Here is a 27,719-nt window from a genome sequence, read left to right on the forward strand (position 1 = left end):
CAGCTTTCTTGGAGCAGAGGTTACGGTCATTGCCTTTGGTCTTGGTGACCAAAGTTTGAGTTTGAGCTGCGCTCAGGGACTTTGCACTATTCACACAGAATTCCTAGAATTCTGGAGTCTTGAATTGCTTTTTGACTTATAGTAAAATACTTGATGTATTTTATTGATTGTATTATTCAAATTATTGTAAATCTACTTCTATGGAAGGTTAAAGTCTACCTTGTGTTTGTCAAGGAGAATCTGAACTTCCTCCACAGAGCTGGCGATGACCCTCTGGTCGCCGGCCATCTTGTCTTGAGCAGTGTCCACCAGGTCAGCCAGGTCCTGCAGAGCCCTCTCATATTGCCCCTTCAGAGCCATGTTCTGGTTCAGGCTGCTACGCCGCGAGCCCACCGTCATCACCAACTCCTCATAGGCATCCTGTAGATGAGGAGAAGAAGAAGAAGGAGAAGGAGAAGAAGAAGAAGGGAAAGGAGAAGGAGGCAGAAAAGACATACAGATATAATATGATTAATTCATGTTTATGCAGTGTTTGTGTAAACATACATTGGTGAATAATTTTGTGTCTGTGTGTCTGTCTGTGTGTATTTTTTGTGTGTGTGAACTGTCTGTATGGAGAGGTCAGATACCTGTAGCTTGAGCATCTCATTGGTGGACATCTGTTCTGCCTGTGGTTCTGTTCCTCTTGTTTTCAGCTGGGTGATCCTCTGCTCAAACTCTCTCAAACCCTCCTCAGCCTCAGCTATGACCTACCAGACAAAACCAATACTGGTTAGCATCTTATAAAATGTATTTTTATTATCTTTTATAATAAGAGCAGGAAGAACTTAAAGAGAGGAAATTAAAGCCTGCAGTTATAATGCATTGTAAGACTTGTCATGAGCACGTATGACCCCCTTATGTCTCACCTCAAGCTGTTTGGATCCTGGTCTGTCCGTGGCTCCCGCCAACGTCTGAAGGATCTGGCACTTGGTGTCGGTTAAATCAGCAAGGAGAAGCTGTGACTCCGTCTGCATTAACCAATACAAGATAAACTTAATTCATTGCTTATACAGAGATACAGTACGTAAGATAGTAATATAACACTTAATGACAGTTTCCTGGACCCAGCTTAAGGCCATTCCTGGACTTAAAACCACTTCGACAAGCAAGCGTTTTAGTCCAAGAATAGGCTTGATCTGAGTCCAGAAACTGTCTCAAAAGGGGACAAGTACACCACATGTACAGTAACCTAACCTGTTAGTCTGTGGCTAAGTTCCTGCATAATAGTACAATGACTAGAGACAAGTACACCACATGTACATATACAGTATCCTAAACATGGACTATGATCCTAACATACCTGGTAGGCAGTGAGTTCCTGCATCCTAGTCCTCATGTGTTCACAGCGTCGCTCCAGGGCAGAGTCCAGAGTTTGCAGCCTCTCTGTCAAACAGTCCAGTGTGTCCTCTAACAGGACCTGGTCCTCCGCACACAGCCCTGTAGGTTGGCCTAGGAGACCCCGGCTGTGGCTCACCTCCCCAGTCACCTCACTGACATCCTTCCCTAAGGCCTGGAAGAAACAGAGACGACAGAATCACCAAACATCCCTGGCACCAGGTGAAACACAGGAATGGAGGAAGACTTGGAAGGAGTCTTTATTTGCTCCCTAAACCTTCCCCTTGGCCCAATAAGAGACGCTCCACCACTACACTGCTTATATCTATACAGATCCTTCAGATCTGAACATCTCAAAAGGGCTAGGATGATTAGGGACCGGCTGGCTGTTTCTAAAGACCATGATCACATTCTGAGATGACATAATACTAAGAGAGTAGGCGTTGTGTGCTTTGTGAAAATGGATGTTAGGTGTTGCAGTGGTCTACCTCCTGGTTTTGTAGCTGTGTCTCAGCGTTCTCTGTCAGCAGCGCAGGACCAGAGAACAGGGTGTTCTCCACACCATCCAGCCAGGAGGAGGTAGCTGACACGGCCTGGTAGAGATGCTGCTCCATGGGGATCACCTTGCCCTCAGAGGCCCCAGTCTTTGACAGAGATACCAGGGTTGGGGTCAATTCCATTTCAATACAGTCAATTCAAGAAGTAAACTGAAATTCCCATTTCAATTCAGGAAGGATTGACTGAGCTGAAATGGAATTGTCCCCATTCCTGATAGATACAGTGCATAGCTGAACTGTATATTTCCATACGTAAACATAATTCAACAACAGAAAACAAGGATAACATACAGTACAATAACAGTGATGTTATAGTGTTGTTATAACCTACTTGACAAGACATCTCCTCCATCGTTTGGCTGAAACCCTCATATAACATCTTCAGTGAAGATTTATCCTCTGTTTTACCCATCTCTCCTTTAAACAGGGTCCCAGCGGCAGTTCTGGAGTAAATCTGTAACACAGTATGGCCACGTCACCGTCAGACATCACAGTACAGTACATCAGAGGATATGAGTTCATAATGATTTATAAAAGTACTTGCTACAGCTCAGCGGGAAAATCTGTTTGAAATAACGTAATTACAACCAGAAGTGCCTTTCAACCAGTGTTGCCTGCTGGGAGTAGGCATTGATGGACGGTGAGGTCAGTACCTGTTGCTTGTGGTCTTGTTCCAGGGTTTTCTGTAGGAGCTGGAGCTTGGTGCTCAGTTCTTTCCTCAGGCTCTCCCACCTCTGTCTCATCTGGTACTGGGCAGCCTGGGTCTCTCGCTCCAGCAGTATCTCCGGAGAGAAGGGCTCTGTCATACTGCGCACCAAAAACATAACGTGAAGCAAAGAACCTCAACAGACCAAAAACATATACAATATCACATAACGTAAAAACATGATACACTACAGAAGATAAAGTGCTGGAAAGTCAACAGAATCTCCATGTCAGACCATTGTGTTGCTGTTCTCTCAGGTGTTTATACCTGACACTGCTAGGTGAGGCCTGCTTTATCAGGATCTCCTCTCCTCTACTGGCTACAGACTGTAACAGCTTCTTCTGTTCAGCTAGCTGCTCCTCCAGCTCCTAAACAACAGCAACACACAAACGTGATCAGTCTGCTTCTCTTTGAATGAATGATTGAATGAACAAACTAACAAACAAACAGCAGCTTTCAGACACGGACATGACAGTGATCGTGTGAGTATGTGTGAGAGAGAAAGACTTCCCTACCCTCTGTCTCTGGAGGCTGTCCTGGTGGTGTTGTGAGAGTGTGGTGTGGGCCTGGAACAGGCAGTCCTGCAGGCTGGGCCCCTGAGACAGAGTGGAGTCAGACTCACTGTCCTCCTGGTCCTGCAGAGAGCCATGGAACTGGACACAGGCAGAGAGAGGGTTACTTATGGAAACAGTTGTGAGCAAAAAGACAAGAAATATGGTTATTCATGTAAGGATTCGTTTGATTCATATCTTGACAACAAGACCAACCAAACATCAAGGCTAGGTCAAGGCTAGGTTAAGGCTAGGTTAAGGCTAGGTTAAGAGGCTAGGTGAAGAGGGCACGACAATGCCTATTCCCCCTCAGGAAACAAGAAAGATTTGGCATGGGTCCTGAGATCCTCAAAAGGTTCTACAGCTGCAACATCGAGAGCATCCTGACTGGTTGCATCACTGCCTGGTACGGCAACTGCTCGGCCTCCGACCGCAAGGCACTACAGAGGGTAGTGCGTACGGCCCAGTACATCACTGGGGCTAAGCTGCCTGCCATCCAGGACCTCTAACCAGGCGATGTCAGAGGAAGGCCCTAAAAATTGTCAAAGACCCCAGCCACCCCAGTCATAGACTGTTCTCTCTACTACCGCATGGCAAGCGGTACCGGAGTGCCAAGTCTAGGACAAAAAGGCTTCTCAACAGATTTTACCCCCAAGCCATAAGACTCCTGAACAGGTAATCAAATGGCTACCTGGACTATTTGCATTGTGTGCCCCCCCAACCCCTCTTTTTACGCTGCTGCTACTCTCTGTTTACCGTATATGCATAGTCACTTTGATTATACATTCATGTACATACTACCTCAATTGGGCCGACCAACCAGTGCTCCCGCACAGTGGCTAACCAGGCTATCTGCATTGTGTTCCACCACCCACCACCCGCCAACCCCTCTTTTACGCTACTGCTACTCTGTGTTCATCATATATGCATAGTTACTTTAACCATATCTACATGTACATACTGCCTCAATCAGCCTGACTAACCGGTGTCTGTATGTAGCCTCGCTTCCTTTATAGCCTCGCTACTGTATATAGCCTCGCTACTGTATATAGCCTCGCTACTGTATATAGCCTCGCTACTGTATATAGCCTCGCTACTGTTATTTTTCACTGTCTTTTTACTGTTGTTTTATTTCTTTACTTACCTATTGTTCACCAAATACCTTTTTTTGCACTATTGTTTAGAGCCTGTAAGTAAACATTTCACTGTAAGGTCTACAACTGTTGTATTCAGTGCACGTGACAAATAAACTTTGATTTGATTTGATTATTTGAGTAGATTTAGATCAAACTCTCTCGTTATTTTGATTTGTAAACCTCAAACAAGACAGCAAGACACATAATGCAAGCAAATTTGTTTGCAATCCAGTTCACCCAATCACATCCCTGAAAACATTAGCCACAGTAAAGACCAGGAGGAAACGGGCATTATGCCAAAGGCTCAGAGGAGAAAGAAGACATTAGAAGGGGCTCAAGCACAGAGACATCACATGTACTCAGTGACACTTTCATCTCCTGGAAAGCATCCTATGCTAGAGTGTCCTGCTTGACAAACAAGGTGAAGGCATTAGACATTAGATGGTTAGCACTTAGGATATTGACCTGGTGAAGATCCTTTTAGGGATTGCAATGTGAACTAACCTAATAAAGGTATGTGTTTAGAGTTTGTTTTTTAAAATCCTCCATTGACACCAATACATGGTTAATTCTTAAACGTAATCACATGCATCTCATGGAGAGCACTTTAGTGAGAGTTACTATGTATCCAGAAAAAAGCCTGACCTGGATGTTGATGTGTTTGTCCTGCAGCATCCTCTGCAGCTCCAGCAGACTTCCCTTCAGCGTCCGCAGCTTCCTGGCCAGCTGCTCTGTGTCCTCCCTTATGTCCATCCGCGTCTCCTGCCTTCCCTCCAGAAGCAGGCTCTCGCTGCGCATGGTCAGCTCCGACAGGGCCACCACCTTCTGCTCTATCTCCTGCAGCATGTTCTGGAGCAGCAGGAGAGAGGCCAGCTCAAACATGGTGCTGCCTTCCAAGTGTAACCTTCAGTCAATCAGGCACCAGGCAGCCAGTTAACCAGTCCCACCAGGCAGCCAGTTAACCAGTCCCACCAGGCAGCCAGTTAACCAGGCCCACCAGGCAGCCAGTTAACCAGGCCCACCAGGCAGCCAGTTAACCAGTCCCACCAGGCAGCCAGTTAACCAGACCCACCAGGCAGCCAGTTAACCAGTCCCACCAGGCAGCCAGTTAACCAGGCCCACCAGGCAGCCAGTTAACCAGTCCCACCAGGCAGCCAGTTAACCAGGCCCACCAGGCAGCCAGTTAACCAGGCAGACAGTTAACCAGGCCCACCAGGCAGACAGTTAACCAGTCCCACCAGGCAGCCAGTTAACCAGTCCCACCAGGCAGCCAGTTAACCAGGCCCACCAGGCAGCCAGTTAACCAGGCCCACCAGGCAGCCAGTTAACCAGTCCCACCAGGCAGCCAGTTAACCAGGCCCACCAGGCAGCCAGTTAACCAGTCCCACCAGGCAGCCAGTTAACCAGGCCCACCAGGCAGCCAGTTAACCAGGCAGACAGTTAACCAGGCCCACCAGGCAGACAGTTAACCAGGCCCACCAGGCAGACAGTTAACCAGGCCCACCAGGCAGACAGTTAACCAGACCCACCAGGCAGACAGTTAACTGGACCCCCAGGCCCATGGTCTGTATAGAACCCTTTATTAGCAGCAGGTCTCTCATCATTGTAGGGCCACCTCCCTACCAACACCCTCACCTCCCTAACAACACAGCACACTACCACTAATCCTTCACGTCTCATGTTCAGCATACATGTTCCCGCTCAAGTATAGATTCCCAAGTGGCCTGGATCACAATAGGTCCTTGCAATGAAAAGATACTGGAGCTACCACAGAAGGCCCAAAGTAAATGTTGCCTCAAAGATTCCTACATGAAGGGTTAATCCTCCATTAATATGAGACCCATAGCCTTGCCTAAGTGTATATCGGTAAGTTAAACAGGTCTCTTCAAGAAAGGGAGTGACTCCCCCCTCCCCCTCATCCTCCAACCCTCCCTGCCTGTCAGTTGAGATTCCCTACTTTGATATTCCAGTAGGCTGGCCCACTTCCGCCACCAACCAATCCCTGCAGTCGGAATTCAATTAATCTAACGAATAAGCCAGCCCCCCTGCTGACCCGGCCCCTATGTTGTCACTGAATAGGCCCCATGTAGAGACACGAAAGACATCTGCATAATCTGCATAACTAGACTAGTGTTACAGCCGCTTAGTAACCTAACCCTGAAGGCAGCCCCGCCCTCTAACTATGCTGCTTACACTCTTGTTTACTGCTGCCAGGTTCCTACAAAGCGGGGTCGATCCATATGTGAGAGGCAGAATCAAAAAGCAGGAGTTATAGTGAGATTTAATCATTGGAAGTTAAATGAACGGCTGGGTAAAAGGGGAAAACTCATGTGAATCACTGAGGAACTGTTAAACAAAGGGACTCTGTCTGTGTGCATGTGTGTGTCTGTGCATATTTGCGTCTGTGTGTGTGTGTGCGTGCGTGCGTGCGTTTGTGCATGTGTGAGTGCGTGCGTGTGTTTATCTGCCAGTAGGGGGACCTCTGTTCTAACCTGGCCGTCTATGAGCTGCTCCTCCTCAGCACTGGGACGGAGGGCTTCGCGGGTGCTGAGCAACCATTGGTCCATCTGGTCAGCTTGGTTGAGGTAATGTTGTAAGGTCTGCTCCTGATGCTGCTCCTCTTGACGGTCACTGACACGCTCCTGATGTTGCTTCTCTAGACGGTCACTGACACGCTCCTGATGCTGCTCCTCTAGACGGTCACTGACACGCTCCTGATGCTGCTCCTCTAGACGGTCACTGACACGCTCCTGATGCTGCTTCTCTAGACGGTCACTGACACGCTCCTGATGCTGCTTCTCTAGACGGTCACTGACACGCTCCTGATGCTGCTTCTCTAGACGGTCACTGACACGCTCCTGATGCTGCTCCTCTAGACGGTCACTGACACGCTCCTGATGCTGCTCCTCTAGACGGTCACTGACACACTCCTGATGCTGCTCCTCTAGACCGTCACTGACACGTTCCTGATGCTGCTCCTCTAGACCGTCACTGACACGTTCCTGATGCTGCTCCTCTAGACGGTCACTGACACGCTCCTGATGCTGCTCCTCTAGACGGTCACTGACACGCTCCTGATGCTGCTCCTCTAGACGGTCACTGACACGCTCCTGATGCTGCTCCTCTAGACGGTCACTGACACGCTCCTGATGCTGCTCCTCTAGACGGTCATTGACACGCTCCTGATGCTGCTCCTCTAGACGGTCACTGACACGCTCCTGATGCTGCTCCTCTAGACGGTAACTGACACGCTCCTGATGCTGCTCCTCAAGACGGTCACTGACACGCTCCTGATGCTGCTCCTCAAGACGGTCACTGACACGCTCCTGATGCTGCTCCTCAAGACGGTCACTGACACGCTCCTGGACAGAGCAGGGCAGCACGGGACAAGACATCACATGAAATATGCTAGGCACAGCTAGTTGTTATGCTCACGAAGCTTGACTCCTCAATTTACATACTTTTAATGGCCATCTCAACTTAGACACTCAAACCTTCAAATCTACTGCTTAATTAACATCAAATCAAAATCAAATCACATTTTGTTTGTCATGTGCGCTGAACACAATCTTACCGTGAAATGCAAAAATTCGCTATATAAACGAAAGGAAAAATAGTAACACAATAAAATATCAATAAAAATCTGAGGCAGTGTCTGCCACAGATATAGAACACGGAGCTTGACTACCTCCAGTAGCTGTCGTTCTCCTGAGGCCTTCATCTGTATGGTGACCATCCTCTCAGACAGGACAGTGAGGGTGGACTGCATGGCCAGCTGGTCGGCCGGGTCGTCCACAGCAGCAGAACCAAGCTGGTCTGAGAAGCTGGTCTGCAGCTTGTCTATCTCCTCCTGCAGACTCTGAACCTCCTCCACCACGGCCTGGTAGAGGGAATAACACTGTTAGTTAGGGTGGGAAGGCTATGCTGAGCACTGAGCATTGATTAGGGTTGGAACCATAATATCACATTGTAGTTGACGAATATGGAAAACATAGGGTCATGAGCATACCTAGAGGTCATGCGGAAATTGGTACCTTGAGCATAGCAAAGTGTTATGTTTTCAGTCTCAAGTGATACTGATACTCCCTTACCTGATGGGCTTCCATATGACTATCGGTGCTCCGGTCAGCCTCCAGTGGCTTGTTGAGTTTGGCCTCGATGGCCTCAATCTTAGAGGAGATAGACTGAAGAGAACCCTGGTCGCACTGCTGCTTCTCCAGCGCCTCATACAGAGACCTCTGCTTCTCACTGATCTGGACAGGAGAGGACATAGCAGTAGTCAAAAATAGTTGTACTTCACAGTTGATTTGTAAACTTTTCCAAATAGGTGAGGTATTCAAACATAAAAGCAAGTGAGGATAGGACATACACTACCGTTCAAAAGTTTGGGGTCACTTAGAATTTTTTTTTGTCCATTAAAATAACATCAAATTGATCAGAAATACAGTGGAGACATTGTTAATAATGTTGTAAATGACTATTGTAGCTGGAAACGGCAGATTTATTTAGACTAGCTGAATATCTGGAGCATCAGCATTTGTGGGTTCGATTACAGACTCAAAATGGCCAGAAACAAAGTCTTTCTTCTGAAACTCGTCAGTCTATTCTTGTTCAAGGCTATTCCTTGCGAGAAATTGCCAAGAAACTGAAGATCTCATACCAAACTTTTGACACCAAACTTTTGAACGGTAATATAGGTAGCAGTATAAATTAGGTATATATGAATTGCGTACCACATTCTCCAGGGTCTCCCAGGAGCGTTGAAGGTCATCTAGGTTAGCCTCAGATTCAAACATCGGGTCATTTAGCTCCTGTACGGGAGCTCTGGGGAGGGTGTCTCGTCCCATCTGAAAGAAGACAACACAAGTGAGCAAAGTAAGCCTACACAGATAGAGGAGTTGATGTGTAATCCTTCACAGATAGGAGTTGATGTGTAAGCCTTCACAGATAGAGGAGTTGATGTGTAAGCCTACACAGATAGTGGAGTTCATATGTAAGCCTTCACAGATAGAGGAGTTGATATGTCAGTCTACACAGATAGAGGAGTTGATGTGTAAGCCTTCACAGATAGAGGGGTTGATGTGTAAGCCTTCACAGATAGAGGGGTTTATGTGTAAGCCTTCACAGATAGAGGAGTTGATCTGAAAACAAGGCTCCCTAAATTCTATCAGCATATCGATTGTGCAACCAGGGCTGGCAAAACCCTAGATCATTGTTATTCTAACTTCCGCGACGCATATAAGGCCCTCCCCCGCCCTCCTTTCGGGAAAGCTGACCACGACTCCATTTTGTTGCTCCCTGCCTATAGACAGAAACTAAAACAGGAAGCTCCCGCGCTCAGGTCTGTTCAACGCTGGTCCGACCAATCGGATTCCATGCTTAAAGATTGCTTTGATCACGTGGACTGGGATATGTTCCGCATTGCGGCGAACAACAACATTGATGTATACGCTGATTCAGTGAGCGGGTTTATTAGCAAGTGCATCGGCGATGTTGCACCCACAGCGTCTATTAAAACATTCCCAAACCAGAAACCGTGGATTGATGGCAGCATTCGCGCAAAACTGAAAGCGCGAACCACTGCTTTTATTCAAGGCAAGGTGACCGGAAACATGACCGAATACAAACAGTGTAGCTATTCCCTCCGCAAGGCAATCAAACAAGCTAAGCGTCAGTATAGAGAGAAAGTAGAGTCGCAATTCAACGGCTCAGACACGAAAGGTATGTGGCAGGGTCTACAGTCAATCACGGACTATAAAAGGAATACCAGCCCCATCGCGGACCAGGATGTCTTGCTCCCAGACTGACTAAACAACTTCTTTGCTCTCTTGAGGACACTACAATGCCACTGACACGGCCCGCTACCAAAACCTGCGGGCTCTCCTTCACTGCAGCCGACGTGAGAAAAACATTTAAACATGTCAACCCTCGCAAGGCTGCAGGCCCAGACGGCATCCCCAGCCGCGTCCTCAGAGCATGCGCAGACCAGCTGGCTGGTGTGTTTACGGACATATTCAATCAATCCTTATATCAGTCTGCTGTCCCCACATGCTTCAAGAGGGCCACCATTGTTCCTGTTCCCAAGAAAGCTAAGGTAACTGAGCTAAATGACTACCGCCCCGTAGCACTCACTTCCGTCATCATGAAGTGCTTTGAGAGACTAGTCAAGGACCATATCACCTCCACCCTACCTGACTCCCTAGACCCACTCCAATTTGCTTACCGCCCCAACAGGTCCACAGACGACGCAATCGCAATCACCCTGCACACTGCCCTAACCCATCTGGACAAGAGGAATAGCTATGTGAGAATGCTGTTCATTGACTACAGCTCAGCATTTAACACCATAGTACCCTCCAAACTCGTCATCAAGCTCGAGATCCTGGGTCTCGACCCCGCCCTGTGCAACTGGGTCCTGGACTTCCTGACGGGCCTCCCCCAGGTGGTGAGGGTAGGTAACAACATCTCCACCCCGCTGATCCTCAACACTGGGGCCCCACAAAGGTGCGTTCTCAGCCCTCTCCTGTACTCCCTGTTCACCCACGACTGCGTGGCCATGCACGCCTCCAACTCAATCATCACGTTTGCAGATGACATTACAGTGGTAGGCTTGATTACCAACAACGTCGAGACGGCCTACAAGGAGGAGGTGAGGGCCCTCGGAGTGTGGTGTCAGGAAAATAACCTCACACTCAACATCAACAAAACAAAGGAGATGATCGTGGACTTCAGGAAACAGCAGAGGGAGCACCCCCCTATCCACATCGACGGGACAGTAGTGGAGAGGGTAGAAAGTTTTACGTTTCTCGACGTACACATCATGGACAAACTGAAATGGTCCACCCACACAGACAGCGTGGTGAAGAAGGCGCAGCAGTGCCTCTTCAACCTCAGGAGGCTGAAGAAATTCGGCTTGTCACCAAAAACACTCAAACTTTTACAGATGTACAATCGAGAGCATCCTGTCGGGCTGTATCACCGCCTGGTACGGCAACTGCTCCGCCCATAACCGTAAGGCTCTCCAGAGGGTAGTGAGGCCTGCACAACGCATCACCGGGGGCAAACTACCTACCCTCCAGGACACCTACACCACCCGATGTCACAGGAAGGCCAAAAGATCATCAAGGACATCAACCACCCGAGCCACTGCCTGTTCACCCCGCTATCATCCAGAAGGCGAGGTCAGTACAGGTGCATCAAAGCAGGTACCGAGAGACTGAAAAACAGCTTCTTTCTCAAGGCCATCAGACTGTTAAACAGCCATCACTAACATTGAGTGGCTGCTGCCAACATACTGACTCAACTCCAGCCACTTTAATAATGGAAAAATGTATGTAATAAATGTATCACTAGCCACTTTAAACAATGCCACTTTATTTAATGTTTACATACCCTACATTACTCATCTCATATGTATATACTGTACTCTCTACCATCTACTGCATCTTGCCATCTTGATGTAACGTATAACTAGCCACTTTAAACAATGCCACTTTTATATGTTTACATACCCTACATTACTCATCTCATATGTATATACTGTACTCTATACCATCCACTGCATCTTGCCTATGCCGTTCTATACCATCACTCATTCATATATTTTTTTATGTACATATTCTTATTCATTCCTTTACACTTGTGTGTATAAGGTAATTGTTGTGAAATTGTTAGGTTAGATTACTCGTTGGATATTACTGCATTGTCGGAACTAGAAGCACAAGCATTTCGCTACACTTGCATTAACATCTGCTAACCATGTGTATGTGACAAATAAAATTTGATTTGATGTGTAAGCCTTCACAGATAGAGGGATTGATGTGTAAGCCTTCACAGATAGAGGAGTTGATGTGTAAGCCTTCACAGATAGAGGGGTTGATGTGTAAGCCTACAAAGATAGAGGAGTTGATGTGTAAGCCTTCACAGATAGAGGGGTTGATGTGTAAGCCTTCACAGATAGAGGGGTTGATGTGTAAGCCTTCACAGATAGAGGGGTTGATGTGTAAGCTTTCACATATAGAGGGGTTGATGTGTACGCCTTCACAGATAGAGGGGTTGATGTGTAAGCCTTCACAGAGAGGCACCACAGTGTTACTTGGTGTCTAGGTCAGTACACATTAAGTTATGTTGTCAGGTACTTCGTGGAGAAGTACAGTAGCCAGTAGCTATGAGTTAATCAGTGCTAATGCAATGCATTTAATACAGGATGACAGGGGATGGAGATTCCTTTAATCTCTCATGGTCTGCAGGGAAAGTGGAGAGAGAGAGAGTAGAAGAGAGAGAGCGAGAGAGGAAGAGAGAGGGCGAGAGAGAGAGAGAGAGAGAGAGAGAGAGAAAGAGAGAGCGAGAGAGAGCTCAGTAGGTGATACCTGTGTGTGAGTGCTGGGAGAAGGGGAGCGACAGACAGGAGAGGAGATCTCACTGCTGGTACCCTCCTCCCCAGACTCCTCGGTGACCGGGGACAGAAGGGTGTGACAGCGGCCAGCCGTCATCTGACACACCGCAGGACAGTCAGAGAGGACAGATACACAAAGAGCATTCACGTTTTAGAGTCAGTCCATCACCAAGATGGTTTGAGTTAGTTAATCAATCAGATAATTCATGCAGAACTCAATAAGACTAGCACATTCAGTAGTCTTTCTGACAGACAGCATGCTAGCCGTGAGATTCCAGATTTGATGAAGGGTCGCAGGATTAACAGTGGAGTGATTTGTCTGAGTTAGTTAATTACCGGTAATCAGAAAATACATGCAGTACAAAACACATCATTAGTAAAGGAGGGAAGTCGGCCAGTCACCATAAGAACAGACGGTTTGTCTGTGTCTCCATCCAGGTCCTCCACGGTAAGCCCCGCCCCCTCCGTGTCAGTGAGTAGCATGGTGTCATGTTTGGCCTTCACAGTCAGCATCTTACACTTCGAGTTCAGACTGGCTATCTCCTCCTGGTAACCCTTGATTTTCTTGGCCAGCTCCTGTTAGTAGCATCCCGATCACAGTCAGTGGTTATGGTCACAACAAGGGAGCTAAGCGTCTATATACACTGTAGGCATACACTTATACAATGTTCATTTAGTTGTTTTTTTTACATTTGTTTTGGATACCTACTTATCAGAACCAGTACCAGAATCTAGAGGTTTTCAATTCCTTTATATATGCAAAATATTGTATTTTCTTCCACTGTCAATGTGGTGTACTATACCTCATGGTGTAGGATCTGAGCCTGCAGTTCCTGGATGTTGCTGGTAGGAATGGGTTGGTCCTGGATGACCCTGTGGGCATCCTCTATCAGCCCCTGGAAGTGCTTCGCCTCCTGCTCATACTGCTCATACTGCACAACAGCCTCCTACAGAAGGACAGGAAATCAAGGAATGTCAATACCAGTGCACAATGTAGGATGTGAACTGTTCGTGGCTTGCAGGTGTGGCTAACTGGATTCAAAACCCTGGTCTTCTGTGTGCCTCAAGACTGTGTTGTTACGTTGAGCTAAAACCTAGGCATTAGCTCGGGGAACTAACACAAGTCTTCAGTCACAGGCAGTCTTATTCATTATGCGGTTTCTCATCCGTTACACAATGTGCTACGGCCTCCCTACCTGTAGAATGTTGCACTGCTGTATTGCAACATGCTGTAGCTGGCTGGCCTCCTGCTGTAGGCCCAGTGCTGTGTGACAGATAGCCAGGCCAGGCATCACCTCCTCTGGGACGCGCAGGGCGCTCTGACACAGCTGCACCGCCTCCACCTGCTGCTTGAAGCCCTCCATCTCCGACAGCAGACGCTAGGAGAACAGACAGGAGGAAACTTTACATTCTACCGTCAAGCCTTAAGTAAGTGTGAGACGTAGGTAGGAGAAGTAGAAAGAGACAGAGAAAGAAGAGGATGGGAAGAAGAAGAAGAAGAAGAACAACAACAACAAGAACATGATATGAGAATAAAATGCTATTTAAAATTCTGTGTTATTCTCTGGTTAAGTTAGAATTGAAGTTAGCTACCTGTCTCTGGGCCAGTTGTTCTTTGAGACTTTGTCGGGCAAGTTCAGGAGAGGTCAGTGTAGCTTGGACCTGTTCCAGAGCCACTTGTAGGGTCTTCACCTCGTACTCCAGAGGCTCCATACTCTGAGGGGACCACACAGGACACACAGGTTATTCTTGGAACCCAAAACCAAATCTAGTGAGTGCTAGCTGGCTGGCTAACCAATTCATGTTAACCGTCTGTCAATAGGACTACACACAGGTCAATCAATGAAATTGAAATTGTTTTTATGTACAGGTGAGAATAACACTGAGATGCTAAAAGCTATTTACACATTGTGCATAATTTTGTCAACGACTGCCTCTGAAACAAAGACAACAACAACAATGCAACAGTAAAATCCGATGCTAGGCTAAATGCTAAGCCAGTGTATTCAGTATGTCTGAGTCAGTACCTTGGCTGCGTCCTGAAGGCTCTGCAGCCGTGTCCTGATGGTCTGCTGGAGCTCCTCGGTGTGGCGGCTCAGCTCACACACCTGCTGGGACATGTTCTCCGTCTGCAGCACCTCAGACAGCAGATCCACCTTCTCTCCCATGGCCTGCAGGTCCCCATGGAGCTCTCGAGACTCACGCAGCACGGACTGATGATGGGGAGAGGAGGAAGACAACACAATACAGGCAATGAATGGAGTAAGAGGACACTGTCTATGAAAATGAGTGCCACACAGTGATGGATGAATCCTGAGAGGTGCCGGTTAAAGAGAACCAACATCCTGGATCCCTGGTTAGAGGGAGAATGATAGGAGACAGGGTAACAGAACACATATTTACTGACACACACACACACACACACACACACACACACACACACACACACACACACACACACACACACACACACACACACACACACACACACACACACACACACACACACACACACACACACACACACACACACACACACACACACCACCAGTATAGCTGCAGAGGGTACAGTGGAAGTGAACAGCGAGAGGGCTTAATACAGTTTGTATTAGCATTTTAATCCAGCAGCTCTCCATCATGTGTTTATTCATGTCGTTCTCCACCCACCTCGTCCATCCGTATCTGTTCCTGCAGATGAGAGGAGGAGTTCCAGATGATGTTGGCCCTCACCAGGCCCTTGGCTTTCTCCGACCACCTCACTATGAAGTCCAGCATCTCATTGTACTCCTCTAGATGGGTCCCTGCCTGGAGGGGAGAGATAACAAGAGAGGCAATGAGGAACTAGGGAACAGGCGTCAGGGAAATGGATACCTTAGTGACACTGACAATGTGTGTTATGGTATTACAAGGATTAAAAGTCAAATGGCCCCTGTAAACACTCTGGTCAACACCGTACATTGATGCCACATCTTCGGGGTAACAACAACAACAGTGTAACAACAACTAGACTTCCCATGTATTTTGTATTTTTCCCCAACCTTTTCTTGATACAATTGGTTCCTAACCTTTTTGAACCAGATGGTCCTACACTCGGCCAGGCTGGCAGTGTGGTGGTGGATGTCTCCTAACTTGACGATGGCATCACTCAGCTGTTTGGCCAAGATGGGGTTCCGTCTGCTGAACTCCTGGACTGCAGCATCCAGCTCTGACAGAGTCCGATGACAGCTCTCCAGGTCATCACAAAGACACTGTGGAGAGGAGAGAAACTCTGAGTTAAATAAACTTACCAAGATAACAGCTCTGTATGCTCATTCACTTTGTATGTAGAGGGAAAACAACACACGTTAAGAGCAGAAAATAGTATTTGGAATATTTGAGTTTACTTCCTGAATTTACTAAATTGACATGAAATTGACCCCAACCCTGATTAAGAGCTGTATGCATGAGCCTCTTCAGCTCGCGCTCACCTTGGTCTCGTCTTTACCGTGTCGGACATCGCTGGCTTTGTCATTGAGACTGGTGGAGATGGATTTCATCTTCTCTGACACGTCATGGATCCTGGAACTGATGTCCTCCTTGATGTCTCTTGTCTTCTGGATCTCTTTCTCTTTGGATAGAACCTTGGGAAAATCAGAAGAGGAAGGAAATACACAAATCAACCCTGTTATAATGTACATCAGTAAAAGATAGTTGATTTTGAAATTTGGTCGTGCATCAGCAGGTAGCCTAGTGGTTAGAGTGTTGGACTTGTAACCGAAAGGTTGCGAGATTGAATCCCTGAGCTGACAAGGTAAAAATATATATATAATAATAATAATAATCTGTCTTTCTGCTCCTGAACAAGGCAGTTAACCCACTGTTCCTACGCCATCAATGAAAATAAGAATTTGTTCTTAACTGACTTGCCTAGTTAAATAAAGGTCAATAAAAATCAACTCAATTAGCCCATGTCATCAATTTTTGGGGGATTGGTAAGTTAGTCTAGCGGCCAGGTATCTAAACTTGTAGTGAGAATGGTTGAATTACCGACTGGGGTGGGTAATTCATCAGTTATCATATTAAAAACTGCAAACACCATATGGCAAAATGTGTAGAATTGCAGGAAATTAGTTATAAAACTCCAAAATCTTCGCTCGGCCCCATGGCAAAATGTGTGTGTACGTGTGTGTGTGGGGGGGGGGGGGGGTTATGCCCTACATAGTCCAGTACAGTACCTGGTCCTGGATGGCCCCCAGTGCTAGGGACACCTCAGCCAGCTGCATGGAGATCTCTGAGGGCAGGATGGTGTACAGGTCCAGATACTTGCTCTGCTGCTGCTCTGCTATCTTATCCACATGCTGAAGGTAGCCAATCACATCACCGTGAACCACCTGTACAATACATAGGAGAAACATGGTCATGTCCACATGTGCCAATACTCGAAAACAAGCAACTCACATAACAATTCTTTAATTCACACCATAGCTAGCATCGATCCCAGCCTGAGACTACACCATAGCATACAATACTGCTGGAAACAACAGTTGAGTAAATGCCTTATGGAATTTTGGCAATGAACTAGTTATTTTTGTGACAGAGTCATGTGTAGTCAATACAATGATGTGTCAGATGGTGTTAACTCTGTCTTTAGTTCCATAGGGTTTGCCAGCTGCTTACCTCCAGCTCCTGCAGCAGAGCATCTATATCTGAGGTGGGGTTGAGGAGCATCTCCCTGGTCTCCTGGATCCAGGCTTTGACCACACTCAAATTCTTCTCTACCTCCTCTCTGTCCCTCAGCTCCACCCCAGCCTGGGTACGCTTGGTCTGCGCCTGCTGCAGCAGACTGGTGGAGGAGAGAAATAAAACCACTATTATCTGTTTTCAAGAGTGAAGGCGATGGAAATTTTAGCCCTATGTTCCTCTCGGAATGAAGAGGATTAAGTAAGTAATACTAAGCATTCAGGTCCTTCTGATAGGCCTATTGAGTTGTTTACAATTATAACCAACAGATCATATTCTAGCCACGAAAGCAACGTCTAGAACTGACATTTGAAGGCTAATCTAATTTGTGAGTGACCAACTGATCCATGTAAAAAAACAATATTGATCGTTTCAATACCTTTCCAGGTGGTCTTGTACTGCTCTGATCTCCTTGAGACTGGGTAGTTCGTCCTGTCCAGAGGTGGGTGATGGTGAAGGGACCTCCACATCATGGAGCAGGCTGAGGGCATACTGACGCAGCAGGGTGAGGGAGGACAGCTCTCTCTCTACATCCTGGATTAGCAGCTCATGCTGGTCCAACACAGACTGTAGGGTAGCCTTGGAGGCCTTCTCCACAACACAGTCTATAATACGGCTCTGTAGATCCTCCACCATGCTCCTCAGCTTCACCATCTGAAATGAACGAAGACAGGCACATGTAAAATACTGTGCTGTACCTATTTAGCCTCGTTCCAGATGTGTTTGTGCTTATATACTGCAGCAAACATCTATGATAGTTGTTATGCCAAACATAAGCTGTAAGCACTAACATATGGATCAGGCTAGGATCTATAATGTCAGGATATATGGGGAACAGATACACAATACAGTATATGCTATTAGTATACTGTTTAGTTCTTACTATTGTCTTCTCTACAGTTTATTTGTTTAGGCTACAGAGTGAAATTGTACTATTTGAATAAGAAACGCTTGGCGTTGTTTTGCTTTGTACTCACAACTCATCTAGTCATGTTTAATGTTTAGCGTTGCAGTACCTTCTCTCTGAAGGTCCTCCACTCCTGGGCCGTGTCCTCCAGTACCCTCTCCTGCCCTCGTGCCACGCTGCGAAGCCGGGTCCAGCGCTGCCACACCGTGGTCATGGAGCGGCTGATGGTGGCCTTGCTGGCCTCACTCCCCACCAGTTCCAGTTGTGATGCCTGCTCCTCCAGCCCTGTCAGCTTCTCCTGGAACCCATTCACCATCGACACCAGGGACTGGCAGGGAGGAAGGAAGGAGGGAATATACACACAATGGAGGAGTCATTGTAAATCCACATATTACCCACTGGGCACAGATGTCAATTCAACGTCTATTCCATGTTAGTTCAACGTAGGTTCATTGAGACTGGGAATCAACAACGTTGATTCAACCAGTGTGTGCCCAGAGGGTAAGTTCTTAACACATCAAGTTCTCTCTGGAAAATGTTTACTAATGTTAACTTTGTGCTTTGATGACTAAAGATTATTGATCTGATTACTCCGTCATTAGCAAAGTAACCAAGAATGTACAAGTCAAAATAGAAGACACTCTTTATTTTCCCATGGTCCTCTTTTACCCTGTGACTCCTGAGTTTCTCCTCGGCCTCCAGAAAGGTGGCAGCCTTTGCGGTGGAAAACTCAGTAAGCTTCTGCTCTGCCTCGTTCATCAGTTCAATCACCGTCTGCCTCGCCTCCTGGTAAGACTTCCACTTGGCCACACAGCTAGGGACAGTCAATTTAATTCAGTTCAATTAAATTCAGTTATTGTCCCAATAGGACATTTCATGGTGCAGCCAAGTATTTACAGAAGATAGAACATACAGATATAGGATCTTAAATTGATCACTCTTTTGTTGCTGATAATATTCATGCACCACAGGATATGCAGATGAGCTTCATGATTTAAATCCTGCGATGTTGCTGCAAATCATGTTGCTGCAGTTTTATTTTTGCTGCAACAATACTGGCCAAAGTAAGATCCAACATCTGTATGATACACTACATTGTGTTGGAGGGGGAAAATGTGTTGGAGGGTATATAATGTCTAAGTTTCAATTGAGTATGTCATAATGATGACGATCACATTAAGACAATCCAATCCAATCACTCTCGGTCTTGAGTTACCCATCTCTGCACCAACGTCTCTCTCTATATATATATTCAAAACTTTTAAACCCCTATTGTCAATGTTTTGGTTACAATCTTTTCTTCTAATTCTGTACCTGATCAGGACATCCTGGTGATTCTGCAGCTGATCTCGGACCTCCACTCCTCTCTGCTGAGCAGACTCCACATTCAGTCTGAGCTGTTCCTTGGCTGTGGGGTTAACCAGGTTCTCCAGCTGGGGGGGCAGAGCCTCCAACTCTTGCAGGTGGTCTAGGAACTTCTGCTCCCAGGAAAAAGGGAGAGAACAACTTTAACTCTTATCCTGTTGCGTAAATAAATGAACAAGTGCTTGAAGCTAGCCTGAGTGCTAGTCTGTGCTATCATGCCCACTTCCTGTCACTCATTGTCATACTGAAATGTATCTGGCAAGAGCACCAACAGATCAGGGACCAGGCTAGCTTGCAACAGGCAACCCATTACATCAAACAAAGGCAAAAAGGCCAACATTCATAAGATGCAATTAATTGAAGCTTTGTTTTAATTTTCTTATAGCATTGTGTCTTTAATAGAGCAGCCACCTGCTCTGAGGCCAGGATGTCCTCCTGCTGGCGGAGACACTCTTCGTAGTTCTCTACGTCCACCCCCAGACTGGCCAGCTGTAGGAAGGCCACAGCGTCCTCCAGCCACTCACACGCAGACTGCATCCGGAAGTGGTACTTCTGACACAACGCCAAGGCCTGCTCCAGGGTGATCTGGAGAACAGACATGGGAATCGAGAGGGTGAATATGTGAAGCCAACAACACCAATACAAAATGTCAACCAATAGGCTATGTTACTGCCATTATTACAGGTTTGGAAAATTCCATATACTTTCCCAAAGTTCTCAGATGGAATTCTCCAACCGGGATTTCTAAAAACCCCGGAAAAAACCCAACTCCCTTAAATTGTAATATATATATTGAGACAGTATGATATTTTCTTACCTGTTTGAAACTCATTGCTTGCTGTACATCAGCCTGTAGATTGGCCATCTCCTCCAGGCTCAGGTCAACGTGGGCTGGGACCAGTTCGTTGGCGCTGGTGTACTTCTGTTTCTCCCTACTGCTCAGGGCCGCCACGATCCTCAGCCTGGACTGAACCTCATCCTGCATTATCTGCTGTTTCCTGATCTCTTCCTGGACCTTTTCTACCCTCACGTCCACCACTACCACAGCACAGCCCAGCTCATCCCTGATATGCTGCAGCCAGTCCAGCGTTCTCTTCACCTCCGTCTCAAAGTCTTTACTCTGGACAAACCTATTCTCACATTCCACTATCAGCTCCCCCACGGCAGACTGTAGGGACTGCAGCTCCTCCTGCCAAAGGACCACCTGTTCCCTGGAAGCCTCATGGGCAGCCTTGTCCAGCTGAGGAGCCAAGTTATCCATCTGCTCCATGAGTCTGGAAAGGTGAGAGCTGGCGCTCTGAAGACTCCCGGCCAGGGCATGGTAATTCTTCAGCCTCTCCTCCGCCGACTGGGTCTCTGCGTTGACCTTGACTAGCTCTTCTTTGGTAGCCTTTAGCTCAGAGTCCACCTGCATGGCCATGGCCTTGTGGTCCTCGAAGGACCCCAGTGTGTCGTTGAGATGCTCCACCCGCTGTTCGATGAGCCTCTTGAGCCCATTGTAAAGGCTCACCAGCTGGGTCAACTCTTCAGGTCTCCAGGGTTGACCAGTGCTGCGGAAGCCTTCTTTCTTCTGGTTCAGTTCACTGACAGCCAGACCAAGGTTGCCCAGATCTACCTGAAGAGCTTTGTAGTCGCTCAGTAAATTCACAACCTCCTCTGTCTGCAGACCAACAGGCTGCATCCCTAAGTTATGGAACTGCTCCTCAAGCTCTTTCAATGCTTTATGAGTCACGTCTATGAATGAGGCGTACTCCTTTCTGGCTAGGATGGCCTGCTCGATCTTCTCCTGTTTCTCTTTGGCCAGAGCCAGTATGCTGTTGTATTTCTGTGGCAGGGCATTGAGTTTCTCATCCAAATAACAGTGGTCCACTTCATTCAGAGTGGGCAGGATCTCCTGACCAGTTCTCTGGACGATCAGTAAGAGGTTTTCATATTCCATTGCCTGCTCTACTATCTGCCGGTACTTCAACAGCTGCACGTTCAGCTCCAAGTCGCCATTCATGAGGTTGATCTCAGGGAAGGTCACTATGTCTGCTTGTTTCAGCCACTGACACGTCTTCTCCAGGTCTGCCTTGAAGTACTTCCTGGAGACAAGCACCTTGTCCAGTTCTTGGAGCCTCTGGACACATTTCTGCAGGGCTTTTTCAAAGATGTTCTGCAGCTCCTGCAGCTTGGTGAGCATCTCCACCTTCTCGTCCTGCGTGGCGTCCTTCATCAGGTCTCTGCCCTGAGACCACAGGGAGGTCAGCTCGCTCTGGTAGGCCTTCAGGCTGCTCTGGATGTTCCTGCAGGCCTTAACCTGCTTGGCCAGGTCGTCAGGTAGCAGTGCAATGTACTCCTCCGCCTGGGCCTTCTTCTCATTCTGCTGGACCCAGGTGATGGACTGGTTGACAGCCTGCAAGAACTGGGTCCTCTCAGTGAAGGCCTTGCTGAGGTGCTTCCTGCGTTGAGCCACCTTTATTTAATAAAAATATATATATTTTTGTAACATGAGTTACAGTGTAAACATAAGGTATACATGCATGTGCAGGAGAGGTGAGAAACCCAAATGGCCTTTTATAAAACCTTCTCCCACCTTCACGCTGAGTGACTCCACCTCGGCCTGAGTGTCTGAGATGAGCTGCTGCAGGCGCTGGCACTCGTTGAGCCCCAGGTGAGCCAGGACACGGTCAGCATCACTCATGGCCTGGGCCAGAAGCAGCTGCTTGGCCTCCAGTTCGCTGCAAATGCTGAGGTGGTCGAATAGGAAGCTTTGGGCCAGCTCTGGAGGAGGACTCATCTTCATGGCTTCAGAAAGGCCTGGCTGCTGCTCTTCGGCCCACTCCCTGGCCTCCCTTAGACGGGCCTCCACCTGAATAGAATAGAGTAAAATAGATACTTTATTGTCCATTGATTAGAACTGAAATGTGTATTCTGCCTTTTACAACACTCACACACCTTGGCCATGTCCTCCAGGGTCAGCACCGAGTCCTGTATCTTCCTGTTGATGAGGCTCTGCAGCTGAACCCAGCGCTGCTCAAAATGGCTGATCTGTTCCTTCACCAACTCCTTGTCATCCAGGTTCAGGTGGTGGGTGACTTTCTGCCTCTGGTCCTTCAGGTCCTCCAGAGTTCCCTTCTGGTCTTCGAGAGCTACGGCGAGTTTCTTCAGCGCCTCCAAGTGCTCAGATGAACTTTCAGCATCAGTCCTAGGGAGGATATGAAAATATAAAATTACTGGATATTATAATGACTCTTTTTCAAAGTTAAGACATATTCTAATGAAAATAGAGTGATTAGAAGAAGTTCAGGTCTACTGCTGAAAGGGAATGTTTGAGAGACATTGTCATGGTTTTTAGAATGTTGGTACAGCTCTCAAACTCTTAAGTCATGTTACCACTGTCATGGCAACTATGACTATTCAGCTATTGATCCCACACAGAGTCAATCTTCTATTTACATAAACTGGAGGCTGGTCCCACATCAATAGAATTTTGCAATGAAAGGGACTGCTCATTCACTAGCAAATAGCAACAAGACCTGCTGGAGTCAGCCAAACAGAACCAAAGAAATTCTACCTTTTTGCTTTTTTGTGATGTTGTCAAAACATTATGTATGAACTTTAATTGTGCATTGTGATATTATTGTGGGTGGAATCAGAGCAAAGTTAGTGCAATAGATCTCATTCTATAGTAACTCAGTGATAGGTTTCAGATAGATAGATGACCCCACCTGGCCAGGTTATCCCACTCCTTGGACACTTGCTCAAACAGTGCCTCCATGGCTGTGATGCAGTTGTGGTACTCCTGGATCCTCTGCAGGTCCTCCTGTCTCTGGCCCTGCAGCCTGTTAGCTTGGTGAAACAACCCCAGCCAGGCATGGCTCAGACGCCCTATCTCCCCATGTTCCGGGCTGTCCTGGCCCGCAGTCAGACGACTCACACTCTCTGTCATACTGGATAGGGTGGCTTGTTTACTCTGCAGCTGTTGGCTAAACTCCTGTTGGAGAGAGATTTATTGGATTTGAGCAATGTGCATGTTTGATCTCCTGCTGTGCTAGTGGTTTGTATATGAGCAAACTGCTAATCGGTGAAACTGATATTGACTGTTACACACTTCTTGAATCTAGATTCAATGTGGAGAGATCAAACTTAAGTCTTCTTAGGGATCCAGTGAAGATGGAAGTGCGACAGTGCCAGTCAAAAGTTTGGACACACCTACTCATTCAAGTTTGTATTTAAATTTTTTCTATTTTCTACATTGTAGAATAATAGTGAAGACATCAAAACTATGAAATAACACATATGGAATTCATGTAGTAACCAAAAAAGTATTAAACAGATTCTTCAAATAGCCACCCTTTGCCTTGATGACACCTTTGCACACTCTTGGCATTCTCTCAACCAGCTTCATGAGGTAGTCACCTGGAATGCATTTCAAATAACAGGTGTGCCTTGTTAAAAGTTAATTTGTGGAATTTCTTTCCTTCTTAATGCGTTTGAGCCAATCAGTCGTGTTGTGACAAGGTAGGGGTGCTATACAGAAGATATTCCTATTTGGCAAAAGACCAAGTCCATATTATGGCAAGAACAGCTCAAATAAGCAAAGAGAAATGACAGTCCATCATTATTTTAAGACATGAAGGTCAGTCAATGCGTAACATTTCAGGAACTTTGAACGTTTCTTCAAGTGCAGTCGCAAAAACCATCAAGCGCCATGATGAAACTGGCTCTTATGAGCACCGCCACAGGAAAATAAGGCCCAGAGTTACCTCTGCTGCAGAGGATAAGTTCATTAGAGTTATCAGCCTCAGAAATTGCAGCCCAAATAAATGCTTCACAGAGTTCAAGTAACAGACACATCTCAACATCAGCTGTTCAGAGGAGACTGCGTGAATCAGGCCTTCATGGTCAAATTGCTGCAAAGAAACCACTACTAAAGGACACCAATAATAAGAAGAGACTTGCTTGGGCCAAGAAACACGAGCAATGGACATTAGACCGGTGGAAATCTGTCCTTTGGTCTGATGAGTCCATATTGCGATTTTTGGTTCCAACTGTTGTGTCTTTGTGAGAAGCAGAGTAGGTGAACTGATGACCTCTGCATGTGTAGTTCCCACCACGAAGCATGGAGGAGGAGGTGTGATGGTGCTTTGCTGCTTTTTTATAAATCAAGCCACACTTAACCAGCATGGCTACCACAGTATTCTGTAGCGATACGCCATGACATCTGGTTTGCGCTTAGTGGGACTATCATTTGTTTTTCAACAGGACAATGACCCAACATACCTCCAGGCTGTGTAATGGCTATTTTACCAATAAAGATAGTGATGGAGTGCTGCATCAGATGAACTGGCTTCCACAATCACCTGACCTCAACCCAATTGAGATGGTTTGGGGTGAGTTGGACCGCAGAGTGAAGGTAAAGCAGCCAACAAGTGCTCAGCATATGTGGGAACTCCTTCAAGACTATTGGAAAAGCATTCCAGGTGAAGCTGGTTGAGAGAATGCCAAGAGTGTGCAAAGCTGTCATCAAGGCAAAGGGTGGCTACTTTGAAGAATCTCAAATATAAAATATATTTTGATTGGTTTAACATTTTTTTGGTTACTACATGATTCCATATGTGTTATTTCATAGTTTTGATGTCTTCAGTATTATTCTACAATGTAGAAAATAGTAAAAATAAAGAAAAACCCTTGAATGAGTAGGTGTCCAAACTATTGACTGGTACTGCATATGTTTTACTCTGCACACTGCGGTCTATGTTCCCTGTTATTTTATTGTTGCTGTTTAATTATTAGTTATTTTTCAAATGTTCTTATTTTTAATTTATATTTGTATTTATTTATTTTTTACTTCAGTTTATTTTAGTACATACTTTCTTAAAACTGCATTGTTGGTTAAGGGCTTGTAAGTAAGCATTTCACTGTTGTATTTGCATATGACAAATACAATTTGATTTGATGTGGTTAATTGGTGACAATGTTTCAACCACTTAGGTCTGTCATCAGGTCTCTACCTTGGCCTGGGTGAGCATGTTGTGGGATTAACCCTGCTTCCTACCTTGGCCTGGGTGAGCATGTTGTGGGATTAACCCTGCTTCCTACCTTGGCCTGGGTGAGCATGTTGTGGGATTAACCCTGCTTCCTACCTTGGCCTGGGTGAGCATGTTGTGGGATTAACCCTGCTTCCTACCTTGGCCTGGGTGAGCATGTTGTGGGATTAATCCTGCTTCCTACCTTGGCCTGGGTGAGCATGTTGTGGGATTAACCCTGCTTCCTACCTTGGCCTGGGTGAGCATGTTGTGGGATTAACCCTGCTTCCTACCTTGGCCTGGGTGAGCATGTTGTGGGATTAATCCTGCTTCCTACCTTGGTCTGGGTGAGCATGTTGTGGGATTAACCCTGCTTCCTCCCTTGGCCTGGGTGAGCATGTTGTGGGATTAACCCTGCTTCCTACCTTGGTCTGGGTGAGCATGTTGTGGGATTAACCCTGCTTCCTACCTTGGCCTGGGTGAGCATGTTGTGGGATTAACCCTGCTTCCTACCTTGGCCTGGGTGAGCATGTTGTGTGATTTACCCTGCTTCCTCCCTTGGCCTGGGTGAGCATGTTGTGGGATTGACCATGCTTCCTACCTTGGCCTGGGTGAGCATGTTGAGGGCGATCTTGGTCTCGAGCTCGGCTGGTCTTCTGGAGAGGCTGAGAAGCTGCTGCTCCATATCCTGGAACTGATCAGATAGCTCCTGCTTCTGCTCCTTTATCTCCCTCCAGCCCTCACATAGCTCCTGGGAGCTCAACATCCTCTCCTCCATCTGTACAGTACAACATGAAGTACACAGCTGAGTGCAGAACAACAAGGAAGTCAACCTATGCATATTCTTAGAAAAAAGGGTTCCAAAAGGGTTCTACAGCTGTCCCCATAGCATAACAATTTCTGGTTTCAGGTAGAACTCTTTTGGGTTCCATGTAGAACCCTCTGTGGCAAGGGTTCTACATGGAACCACAAAAGGGTTCCAACTGGAACCAAAAAGGTTAATTCAAATGGTTCTCCTATGGGGACAGCCGAAGAAACCTTTTAGATTCTAGATAGGTCAAAAAGCATTAAACATTTATGGTAATTTAGCTAGCTAGCTTGCTATTGATAGCTAATTTGTCCTGGGATATAAACATTGGGTTGTGATTTTACCTGAAATGCACAAGGTTCCCTACTCCGACAATTAATCCACAGATAAAACGGTCAACCGATTTCGTTTCTCATCATCTCTCCTCTTTCCTTCAAGCTTCCTTTTCTTCTTTGGACTTTATATGACGTTTAGCAACCAACTTTACTGTGCATTACTACAACCGCCTGGAGTGTGGACCTCAGTTTATCTTTCAATCACCCATGTGGGTATAAGCTCCTAAAAACCAATGAGGAGATGGGAGAGACTGGACTTGCAGCGCATTGAGCTTCACAAATAGAACCAATTTCTATTTTAGCACCTGGCCACACAGACGCTCACGAGCAGTGTGTGTGCAATGATTGAATTACATGTATGTGTAAATGTATTTTGCAACACTCACGCACGCAACACGAGCGGTGTGGTCAGCATGTTACATATGCCAAATACTTGAAACTGAAACTTATGGGGAAAACCCTGTTGTCAATACTGTAGGGACAATGTGATGACCAGAAGAGAATGTACATTAAGACCAGCCCACACACCGTGTGTTTGACCTGCTGGACTTCCGCAGCAGTGGCTCTCACAGCATCATCAGACAAGTCACACACAGAATACACCAGGTCCAGGTACGTACTGGCCTGCTCCTGTAGAGCCCTGTAGTGCTTCACCTGTACAGATAACAGGGGAATATACAGACAAATGTCATCAGCTTGATAAAACATTTGTTCATTTCCGTTATTTATATTAATTAACCAGGTTGTCCAATTGAGGTCAGAAGCAGAGCTTTCTATTTGACTTGATGAAGGAATTCAGAATGGTGATGAAATTCCAGAACTTCAAGGCATAACCCAGTTGTCATGGAAACA

At 46.6% G+C, this 27,719-nt stretch overlaps 1 pseudogene; it reads right to left on the bottom strand.

Annotated features, from left to right (window-relative positions):
- The window catches only part of LOC120023015, a 143,851-nt pseudogene that overhangs the window by 47,750 nt on the left and 68,382 nt on the right, over positions 1 to 27,719 (bottom strand).

The sequence above is a fragment of the Salvelinus namaycush genome, chromosome 28 (assembly GCF_016432855.1).
Source record: "Salvelinus namaycush isolate Seneca chromosome 28, SaNama_1.0, whole genome shotgun sequence".
NCBI lineage: Eukaryota > Metazoa > Chordata > Actinopteri > Salmoniformes > Salmonidae > Salvelinus > Salvelinus namaycush.